Genomic DNA, 12,718 nt, shown 5'->3' with positions numbered 1-12,718 from the left:
TTCTCTTAAATAACAGAGCAAGGATTTACATGTGTGTATATTAACCCCTATATATGTACATATTTATAAATATCTCTCTATATATCCATCTGTATCTATTTTTAAGCTAAAAATGTGCATTCATATTGAAGTTGCCAATTCTAATGCATTACAATATCAATTAGAATCCACGCAATATGAATGTATCACAATATGAATGACAATATGAATTCTCCCCTTGCTGATCTGAAACTTCCCATTATAACAGTGAGGAAACTGGCTCCTGCCATCCATTATCCTTTAACTTAACTGTTCAATTCTATTATATATGCACACTGATTTCAAAATTGTTATCCCATACCCGCAGTGGAAACTTGATCAATTAGAATACAGTACTTATGGACAACTGCTTTTGCCTTTAGTCTTACAAATTCTACTAATTTCCAAAGTTTCTTAGGTCAGCAACTTTTTCCTTGACTACTGAACTTTTTCATACATTTGTAGTTCAATTAAATTGTGTCATGATCTGCATTCTGTCCCGGGATCCCTGACCTCCTAAATGATATTTTTAAGTTAAGTCTTGTTTTTAAGGTTAACTCTTTGTGCTGTATAGTTCTATGAGTTTTGACAAATCCATGGTGTTATTTAGCTACAGCCCATGGAGTTGCAAAGAGTGGACATGACTTAGTGACCGAACAACAACAATGTAGCCACCTTCGGTAGCATATAGAAGAGTTTTAGCACCTTAAACTTTCCCTGTGGTTCTCTTAATCAACTTCTTGAATAAGAGAAGTTTGGTTGACCCAAACTTCTGGCAACCACTGATCTCTTCACTGTCTCCATATAGTTTTGCTTTTTCCAGAATGTTATATAAATGGAATCATACATTCTATACCCTTTTCTGAATGACCGCTTTCACTCAGTGATATGTCTTTGCATGACTTGATAGCTCATTTCTCTTTATTGCAAAATAGTATTCCATTTTATCAATGCACAGCAGTTTGTTTATCCATTTACTTATTAAAGGATTTCTTGGTTATTTCCAATTTTTTGTAACTATGAGTAAACACTTATATACATGTGTTTGTGTGGGCATGAATTTTCAGATCAGTTGAGTAAATACTTAGGGAAATTGTTTGCTGGATCATATGGCAAGACTAAATTTAACTTTGTAATAAACAACCAAACTGTTTTCCAAAATGGCAGTGCCATTTTTCATTGCGAGTTCCTATTGTTCCACATCCTCACCAGCAATAGATAATGTCTTTTTTTTTTTAATTTTAGACATTCTAATAGGTTTGTAGTGGTATCTCATTGCTGTTTTAATTTGCATTTCCATAAAGACAAATGATATTTGTCTTTTTTATATGTCTATAAAAAAGCATTTTTATGTGTCTACTTGCTGCCTGAATATCTTCTTTAGTCCAAGCTTTTTTAATATAGTCTTTCCTTTGAAGGAATAAAATATCATCTTGTATATTTCCTGTGCCCAACCTAGATGCAGCCATTTTTGAATGGTTGACAAGATTTCATGTTTTTTTTAGTTACAGTCGTGTTCTAATTTATCCTGACTGGTGCTTTCAGGATGCTCCAAATCTCTGTCTCACCTTTAGACATAGTATCTTAGATTATTTCTAATGCCTTAACCTCTTTCTTTAACTATGAATTTGTATTAGTTTAAATCTCAGAGGGCAGACTTATTTCCAAATTCTTAAAATGGGAAAGAAAGCAACAAATTCATTGCTGCCTCATAAAAGTCCTACATCTCCCTTTCTTTAAAAGTATTATTCTATTAAATTATAGCCATACTTCAAACATTTTAGAATTTTTTGATTTACACCATAGATCTTCTTTCATTATCCTAATATTTTCTTTTAAGCTTTTGTTAAGTGGTTTCCAAACTTTGGTGTATATCAGGATTTCAGAAAGCTGAAAAACAAAACAGTGATACAAGCTCATTAAGGTAAGACCAGGGCCTTTGCATTTTTATCAAGATCACCTGGTGATGTTGATATCAACCAAAGTTAGAGAACTATAAGTTTGGTGTTTGGAGCTAAGGGCCAATCTAATTCTGAACAGAAAACACACAAACAGCCTGTCTAGACGCTGATAACAACTTCAGAGGCCAATGCTTTGGTCTTCCTGTGTCCCTAACATAATATTTCACTGGGGTTTTGTTCAAGATTTCTGTCTAGTGTTGAAATTAAACATCAGTAGAATATTTTTATAGTACAAGATGGTATGAAAAACTGGTTTATCCAAAGTAACATATTTAAGCCATCTGGACACATCATACCAGGTTAAATTAAAACTGTTTAAAGATGGGCACCAGAATTTGCATTTTAAGAAGTACACTACAACATACAGGGTAGACAATCCATCCATCTTTTCATTTTACTGGCTCACTACTCTTCTATACAATAAAAATTAAATGACAGGTTTTGGGGTTTTTTTTTACAGTAAAGAATTAACCTAAATTGAGAAGACCAGATTCAACAATACAGCATTTTATAACCAGAAAGCAACTATTTCTCAGATATTTTTTCTTTAAAAACTCAAGTCTTCATGGGCTTTGTGTCCTTCTAAGCTATGGCTAATATTCAATGTAAGTTAAGATGGCACAATTCCATTCCAAAGAGAAAACTTCATCACATCAAAACATTATTTGCATATTCATAAGATTCTACCTCCAGGCAGAGACACGAGCTCTTTTTCTCGCAAACTATTACATCAATAGGAATATACAAATAAGCATCAAGAAAAATGCGAATAAGGATATTAAACGAAAAAATGTTCACTCACCAGTGCACAGTTTAATATCAGGTGGAGAGTATGCTTGCTTGATTACAAAGTAAATTTTAAAGGGAAATAATTATGCTCATTCTTCATATAAATATTTAATTGCCATTATAACTAATAATTTCTAATACTGATGAGTGTACTTCTGTACAATTGTTTGAATTTACTAGAAAATATACTAACAAGACTTTTTGGGAAAATATATTTAAATTTTACCTGAGGGGCTATTTTTTTAATCAAAATAACACACCAAGGCTGGTTGAAAGCACTTTGCTTTTTCAAAGGTCTCTCCAAACTCAATTGTAACCCAGAAATGAGTATTTTCCCATGAAAATATAAACTGCTTGAAACACCTTTGCCAGAAACTAGATTATACTATTCATTTTACCAGTAACCAGTGGTTACTCTCATGAGATATTTCCTTAACTTTTTGCTGTGAGGATAATTTTATAATCACTACTAAGCAGATATAAAATTTTTCATCCTTTCAAGAAATTTAAATTCCTCCTCTTAATCTTATTTTCAGTATATTTGGATGTATCTAAACTTTGTCAGTCAATCCATATCAGATAATTTCCATCTTCCCTTTAAATTAAAGGGATCTTATTCCTTCTATTTAATACTAATCCTGGAAAGCAAAAGAAAAATACATGTAAACAACCAAAATTTTTAATGGCTTTGATTTGTTAATCAATGCAAAATTTCAAATATTTCTACTTGATCCCACACTGTTACAGTGTGACTTAAGCAAAGCATTTTGAACATCTGTAGGACACAAATCCTATTAGCAATGGGAGACTCTTTCTAAATCACTTTTTGTGTGTAATATTTATAATTATTAATTGATTAGGAATAAAGGAGGTCTTCCATAGTTAAACAAAAAGTTGGCTTTCTTAAACATAATGCTATTCCAACAATTCTAACAAGTCAACTGGAACTGAGATTATCACAATTTCCATAAACAAAGACTCCCTGAAGTTAGTTGCAAGTGGTTTAAGAAGCCAAAGGCAGCCTGTTGCAGTTGGCAAAAATGCTGACTTGTGAGGCCCAGGTCACTGTTTATTGGTGTCGAGACTTAGAGTTTCTTTAGCCTTTCACTTTAACCTCAGGGCTTTCCCAAAGGAACCAGTTTGGGGGTCAGCAAAGTCCTTTGACTGTACTGTCATCAGAATTGAGGATTGGTAGGTGGAGACGCCATGCCTCAACCCTGGAATTCATTAGAGAATGGCCAAGAGCATTTCTGCACAGATTTTTTTTTTTTTTTTTTTTTTTTTTTTTTTTTTTTTTACTTATTTGCATAATTTATTAAAGGGGCACATTATATTAGCAAGACCTAGGAGACTGCTTTGAAGATAGAAGTGGTTTGATAAGTGTTTGCTGAAGTACAGTTACTTATAAAGTTTTTGGTATTTCTTTTTTTTTTTTTTTTTTTTTTTTTTTTTTTTTTAATATTATTTTATTAGTTGGAGGCCAATCACTTTACAACATTTCAGTGGGTTTTGTCATACATTGACATGAATCAGCCATATAGTTACATGTATTCCCCATCCCGATCCCCCCTCCCACCTCCCTCCCCACCCGACTCCTCAGGGTCCTCCCAGTGCACCAGGCCCGAGCACCTGACTCATGTATCCCACCTGGGCTGGTGGTCCGTTTCACCATAGATAATATACATGCTGTTCTTTCAAAACATCCCACCCTCACGTTCTCCCCCAGAGTTCAAAAGTCTGTTCTGTATTTCTGTGTCTTTTGAAGGCAGTTGCCATCAGGTTGTTAACTCACTCCCTAGCCTCAGAGCACACCATATTCTTTACACTGGTTCCTGGCAAAGCAGTGGAGAGCCTTTAAAATTCCACTTCTGACCCATGAGACCTTCAGTGATCCTGTTTCTGCACCCTGTACAATTCCTTTTCCCATTCATACACTGCAGGCATGAGACCATTACTTACATTTATTGTTATTTATTTAATCTATTACCTACACATATTGAGAGGGACTTTAACTTTGCTTCAGTACACATCTAGAACAGTTCTCTCAATTTTAAGTTCTCATATTCATGCTAAGACTTTGATATATGTAGGCCATGAGTTAGAAAATACATTTAACTTAATTAAATTCACATTGTCATTCTCAAATACCAATTTTAATGGATTCGAATGTACCTGAACTGTAAATATTTTTTTAAATAAAATAACCAACTCAAATGCTATATGAAGAAGAAAATATCCACAACTCTCATATGTATTTCAGAAGGAATAGAGTCCTCTAATGAGAGTTATTGTTGAAACCGTGTTCTTGTTTAGTAAGTAAACCAAGTCATAACACACTGTAGGTCTTTCTTGTACATCCCACATTTCTCAGCAAGAATCCACTTTTTGCCTAACAACTTTATTATTCATTCAGGAAAGAAAAACTGGCGTCACCATTGATAAGTAAACTAAAAGTTAGCTTTAGAAAACAGTAGCCATTTCATAAATAAAATGGAGAGAGTAATTTCCATACTTGTGTATCAAAAGATGTCTCGAGATTGCCATTTGCTTGCCTAAAATGCAAAATGTTACTTTGTGAATAGTCACATATGAGACTTTATTATCAATACAGTTCTAAAATTTGAATTCTTTAGCCCCTAAATTTGGAAAATACCAACCTGTTTGACCTAAGCACCACAAAAAAAGGGGTTTTGGTATTTTGGTGCCAGAAAAAGAATGATTAGTTGAAGAGTAAAGATGACCTCTGAAACAAATTCAACGTATGCATTTGTGTGTATGTGTACTACATGAATGTACATATGTAGTTATGTTGAAAGTAGTTACATTGAAAGGGAAAGTTCAGTTGTTCTGAAACTACTGTGTAATCTTGGATGACTTTGAAACTTAGTGTCCTTTTTTTTTTTTTTTTAAATAGGAGTGGAAATACTAACATTCTAAGCTTATTTTTAAGGAAACTTAGAGATATACCTGTGGAGAAGGCAATGGCATCCCACTCCAGTCCTCTTGCCTGGAAAATCCCATGGACAGAGGAGCCTGGTGGGCTGCAGTCCATGGGGTTGCAAAGAGTTGGACACGACTGAGCGACTTCACTTTCACTTTTCCCTTTCATGCATTGGAGAAGGAAATGGCAACCCACTCCAGTGTTCTTGCCTGGAGAATCCCAAGGATGGCCGAGTCTGGTGGGCTGCCGTCTATGGGCTCACACAGAGTCAGACACGACTGAAGTGACTTAGCAGTAGCAGTTAGTTACATTGAAAGAAAATACTGCTAACATTGATTACTATCCTTACATGCAGGTAAATCTGAAAATGTATTTTATAATCAACAATATATTTAAGACATCAATGAGTGAAGTTTGGTTTGTGGCTTCAGCTTTTCTGTAGATCCCGCTGCTCTCTGCGTCTTTGCCCCTTACACCCTGTCTACACTTAAAGACAGAGAGAGCTTTCTGACCACCAGCACCAGCATCCAGGCACCATCTCCAGGTGGCCAGACTGGCAGAGGTGCAGGCATATTCTTCATTTTGATTAATCTGCTGTACAGATAAACTGAGATGACTGAAGAGTTGTAGTCCAAACTGTTCTCAAAATGTTTTCTGACTGTATATATGAAGACATGGAGAAATTATTTATAATTTTTTAACTTAAAGGACTAAGATAATTAGATAAGTTAGTTCTGCCAAACAACGACAACAACAACAAAGAATTTCAGAGAATTATAGACTGGATGTTTTGTGTCCCACCAAAATTCATATGTTAAAACCCTAACTCCCCAAATGACTATGTTTGTAAATGCAGCCTTTATGGAAATAGTTAAGATTAAATGGGGTCAGAAGGGCACAGCCTAACCTGATGGGACTGGTTTCCTTATGAGAGGAAGAGAAGACACCAGAGAGCTCTCATTTTCCTCCCTGTGAGGACAGGTCAAGAAGGCGGCTATCTGTAAGCCAGGAAGAGCAACCTCACCAGAAACCAAACCTGGTAGCACTGTGTTCTGGAACTTTCCAGCCTCCTGAACTACGAGAAGATAAATTTCTCTTGTTTAAGCCACCCACTCTGTGGTATTTTGCTGTGGCAGCCTGAGGAGACTAATACAGTCACTGAAAATATATATCTAGGCACCCTGGGAGACAGTCGAGCAGGAAAGAAAGCAGGAGATTTGATTTGGCTTGAGTATAAGTTTATTACATATAACAGGTAATGACTGCCTTATGTGCCCCATACAAACTTAAGCAAATAGGCAGACCAAAGAAGAATCTTCAGCTGTCAGTGAAGAAGGCAGAGTTATACCAGAAAATGGGACATTTAACAAGTTCTCTGGAAACAAGTCTCCTACTTAGATCCCTTTATTGATACACTGTACTTATTTCCTGAAATTGCCTAATTCCAGAAGGGAACCAAAAATTATTACTGCATTCTACACAAATTTACCCTGTAGTCTTTTAATATTTTATCATTTAATTATTTTTGATAATATAATAAGCATCTGCAAAGCCCTACTCAAAATAAAATGTGGCATTTATATTTTTTAGTTGGAATACTTTTTGATTAAGTAGAAGAATATCAATATCCTGGGGTATAAATAGCTCTAGCTGAGAGCAAACAAAGGCTTTCGGGCGCTATGTGGTACAGAGCCAATACGGTTATCATAAATTTCACTTCTAACAAAAGACATCAGGGTTAACAAAATTGTTTAATTTGCTTAGGCAGGATGAACCTTGTGCCTCTGCAAATTATTTCATGAGTTTTATGTTGAATAATGCTCTAGAGAGATACTTTTTTCTCCATTTATACCCTAGTAGGAGTTAGCTTCTAGTTTATTTCAAGTACATAATATATGTGAAAAAGTGCTTGCAAATTAGAGGAATTATTGTAACACAAGTCTGCCTTAAGACATACAGGCACTCAAGTTAAACAGGAATTACGTCCTTTAGCTAACAGATTTATGGAATGTAATGAAATTTTGCTACTGGGTAGTAAGAATAGACTGCATAGTCTATTTCAATGGAGAATCGAAAAAGTAAGTAGGAGACAGTGTTGAGAAAGAACAATGAAATTGGAGTCAGAAGTCCTATATGACCTTGAGCATTTGACTTCTCTAAATCTCAGTTTTTTCAATCTGTTACATAGTCATTCTAGGCCACATTACTATTAGAATCAAAGTATGTAATAGATGTTAATGTATATTATGTCTTTCAAAGAACTATCTTAATTTAAAATGTTGTTATATAAGAGGTAGGGGGCTATGTTACCAAGGCATGTGACATTGGGTGAAAAGAATATTCTGTGACGTATAAACCAAGATGTGTTGAAGAAGAAAGTCCTTGCTAAGAGTCTCTATAAACCCAGGGAAGTGTTCTGGAAACTGTCTTAGGGAAAGTGGATATATCAAAGCTTCTCAGTCACACTACACATGAGAATCACCCAATTTTGGTGAAATTTCCAATGCCAGCATCCTCTCCACCATGCATATTTCATTTAACAAAGTTCACAAGTGATTTTGAGAAACATCTTCATTTAAGAATTGCTGATCTTGAGCAGAGGTCAGAAAGCTTTTTCTTTAAGAACGAGATACTAAACATTTTAGTCTGCAGGTACATAAAATGTGTGTTTTGGTTTTTGACAACCCTTTAAAAATGTAAAGATCTTTAAAAATGCCCCAGCCATATAGTAATAAACTGGGGCAGGGGGCAGTTCAGTTGAGTTCAGTTGCTCAGTCACATCCGACTCTGCAACCCCATGGCCTGCAGCACGTCAGATTTCCCTGTCCATCACCAACTCCCAAAGCTTGCTCAAACTCATGTCCATCAAGTTGCTGATGCCATCCAACCATCTCATCCTTTGTCATCCCCTTCTCCCCTGCCTTCAATCTTTCCCAGCATCAGGGTCTTTTTCAATAAGTCAGTTCTTTGCATCAGGTGGCCAAAATATTGGAGCTTCAGTTTCAGCATCAGTCCTTCCAATGAATATTCAGAACTGATTTCCTTTAGGATTGACTTGTTTGATCTCCTTGCAGTCCAAGGGACTCTCAAGAGTCTTCTCCAACACCATTATTCAAAAGCATCAATTCTTTGGCCGTCAGCTTTCTTTATGGCCCAACTCTCACATCCATACCTGACCACTGGAAAAACCATTGCTTTGACTAGATGGACCTTTGTCGGCAAAGTAATGTCTCTGCTTTTCAATATGCTGTCTAGGCTGTCTCAGGCCAAACAACAGAGGGAACACAGCCCCACCCATCAATAGAAAATTGGATTAAAGATTTACTGAGCGTGGCCCTGCCCATCAGAACAAGACCCAGATTCCCCCACAGTCAATCCTTCCCATCAGGAAGCTTCCACAAACCCCTTTTTCTTATCCATCAGAGGGCAGACTGAATTAAAACCACAATCACAGAAAACTAACCAAACTGATCACATGGATCACAGCCTTGTCTCACTCAATGAAACTATAAGCCATGCCATGTAGGGCCACCCAAGACAGAAGGGTCATTGTGGAGAGTTCTGACAAAACGTGATTCACTGGAGAAGGGAATGGCAAACCACTTCGGTATTCTTGCCTTGAGAACCCCACGAACAGGGGAAGGGGGCAGAATGAGGTTTTAGGGAATGAAGGAATTCACATCATCGCTTGTAAATTAGTACATGATACATATACAGTATATTTTTACTCTATGGATGCTTTTTTTTTTCATTACTGTGGAATCTTTGAGTATAGAGTCTTGTCTTATCTGGCTTTGTATCCCCAGAGCCCAGCACATTTCCTGGCACATCGTAGTCACTAAGCAATTGCTAGATGAATGAACGAAACAGAGAAAGTCTGTGAAAAAAAATACTAATATTAGAGATGATAGCATTTGCAGAATCTATCCAATGATAAGAGAGGTTATAGTTTCCAAGTTAATTTCATCAAGAAAAACAGTAAAAACAAATAAAAAACAAAACCAAGAAAGACCCCCAAATCCTAAAAAAATCTGCTGGCTTACTGTTTATAATAGCCAGGACATGGAAGCAACCTAGATGCCCATCAGCAGATGAATGGATAAGGAAGCTGTGGTACATATACACCATGGAATATTACTCAGCCGTTAAAAAGAATTCATTTGAATCAGTTCTAATGAGATGGATGAAACTGGAGCCCATTATACAGAGTGAAGTAAGCCAGAAAGATAAAGAACATTACAGTATACTAACACATATATACGGAATTTAGATAGATGGTGGCGATAACCCTATATGCAAAACAGAAAAAGAGACACAGAAATACAGAACAGACTTTTGAACTCTGGGGGAGAACGTGAGGGTGGGATGTTTTGAAAGAACAGCATGTATATTATCTATGGTGAAACGGACCACCAGCCCAGGTGGGATACATGAGTCAGGTGCTCGGGCCTGGTGCACTGGGAGGACCCTGAGGAGTCGGGTGGGGAGGGAGGTGGGAGGGGGGATCGGGATGGGGAATACATGTAACTATATGGCTGATTCATGTCAATGTATGACAAAACCCACTGAAATGTTGTAAAGTGATTGGCCTCCAACTAATAAAATAATATTAAAAAAAAAAAAAAAAAAAAAAAAAAAAAATCTGCTGGCTTAATATTAATATTTGTTGAATTGACTATGCTAAACAGATATGGCATAAATCTATGTTATTTGTTGTTTGGAAGAAACATGGTCTTTTTGTGGATTTTGTGGTATTATGGGCAAGATGGAGGTTTCATTTCTTGGATACAATAGTTAGGGAACCTTCTCTGGAGTCCAAGTCTGGGAATAAGAATGTGAATGTACCTTTGATAAGATTGAAAGATTGTCTCTAAAGGAGAAATTTGTTTGGGAGACATTTGATTTTTACCATGATGTACTTATGGCTCTGGATCAGTACTGCATATACTAACTTCTTGTTGTTTAGTTGCTAAGTCATGTCCAACTCTTTTGCAAACCTGTGGACTTCTAGCCCATCGGGCTTCTCTCTCCCTGGGTTTTCCCAGGCAAGAATACTGGAGTGGGTTGCCAACCTAGTTAGGTCTTTAAATGTGATGAGTCATATGAATAAATTGTTTAATTCAAAGTTATTTCTATTGAGAATAGAAACATGGTGAAATATGACATATCATAGTGGGTTCACAGTCATCTAGTTGGCTCAAAACAGGTCTTTTAAAATTTATTTTCCAGCCATACTGACATATAATTGAGAAAATAATATGTATTTATGATGTGCAACTGATGTTTTGATATTCTTATACATCGTGAAATGGTTACTACAGTCAAGTTAATTAACATGTTCATCATCTCACACAGTTATCATTTTTTTTGGTGTTGTAAGAACATATAAGGTGTACTCAGTAAATTTCAATATATAGCATGCAATATAGTATTATTCAAGCAGACAAGATAGTATTAACTACAGTTACTGTGCTGTACATTTGATCTCAGAACTTACTCTTTCTGTATCACTAGAACCTTGTACCCTTTAACCACCATCTTCCCGTATTCCCCAGATTTCTGCCTCTGGAAACCACCATCCTACTTTTTTGCCTCTATGAATCTGACCTTTTAAATTCCCTATATATAAGTAAGAACACACAGTATTTGTCTTTCTGTGTTTGGCTTATTTCACCTAGCATAATGTCATTTAATTTCATCCATGCTATCAAAAATGGCATGATTTATGTTTTTATAAGGCCGAATAATATTTCATTGTATGTGTATACCACATTTTCTTTATCCATTCATCTGTAGATGGACACATAGGTTGTTTCAGAATCAAAGCTATTGTGAACAATGCTACCATGAACATTAGAGAACAAATACATCTTCTAGGTACTGATTTCATTTCCTTTGGATATGTACCCAGAAGTGGGATTGCTGGATCCTGTGATAGTTCTATTTTTAATTCTCTGAGGAACCTTTTATATTGTTTCCTGTAATGTCTGTACTAAGCCACATCCCCACCAACAATGTACAAGGGTTCTCATTTCTTCACGTTGTTGTCAAGATTTGTTCTTTTGTCCTTTTGATAGCAGTCATTCTAGTGGATGTAAGGTGATACCTCATTGCGGTTTTGATTTTCATTTCCCTGATGGTTTGTGATACTGGGCAATTTTTCATATACCTGTTAGTCAATTGTATGTTTCTTTTGGGCTTCCCTGATGACTCAGATGGTAAAGAATCCGCCTTCAATGCAGAAGACCCAAGTTTGATCCCTGGGTTAGAAAGACTCCCTGGAGAGGGGAATGGCTACCCACTCTAACATTCGTGTTGCTTTTGAAAAATGTTTATTTAGGCCTTTTGCCCATTTTAAAATCAGATTATCTGGTTTTGTTTTTGTACTAGTGAGTTTTATCCATAAATTTGTATATTAATCCCATATTAGGTATATGATTTGCAAATATATTCTTCCATTCTATAGGCCTTTTCACTCTGCTGGGTATATCCTTTGCTCTGCAGTGGCTTTTTACCATTTGTCTTTTTTTTTTTTTTTTTTTTTTTTTGCTCTTCTTGTCTATGCTTTGGGGATCATATAAAAAAAAAATCATTGTCCAGAAAATAGGTCTGTTTATATAGTTCTGCCTCTTGGCCTTCTGATATAAAAATCTGATATCTTATCTCAGATCAAACTGAGTGTCCGCCCTCAATCTGATTGTGATGACTGCTTTCTCAACTGAGGTGTGGTGTCTTTCTTAGTCGGAGGAGCCTGGCAGGCTACGGCCCATAGGGTCGCAGAGTCAGACAGGACTGAAGTGACTCAGCATGCATGCACGCGCGTCTTCCGTAGTAAAACTCTTCAGTAGTTTCATAGCTCATATTGCCTAGATTTGTTTTTATATGTTTACTCCATCTCATAGGCTAACATCTTTTTAGGCATTTGGCTACCATTCCTTAAAATTCAAGGAAATATTTCTTTCTGAATTGCTGCAGGAGTCTGAGATCAGCTTCACCAATGCCTCAGCTT

This window comes from Muntiacus reevesi, chromosome 1 (assembly GCF_963930625.1).
Source record: "Muntiacus reevesi chromosome 1, mMunRee1.1, whole genome shotgun sequence".
NCBI classification, from domain to species: Eukaryota; Metazoa; Chordata; class Mammalia; order Artiodactyla; family Cervidae; genus Muntiacus; species Muntiacus reevesi.
Note: the sequence above shows the minus strand (reverse complement) of the source record.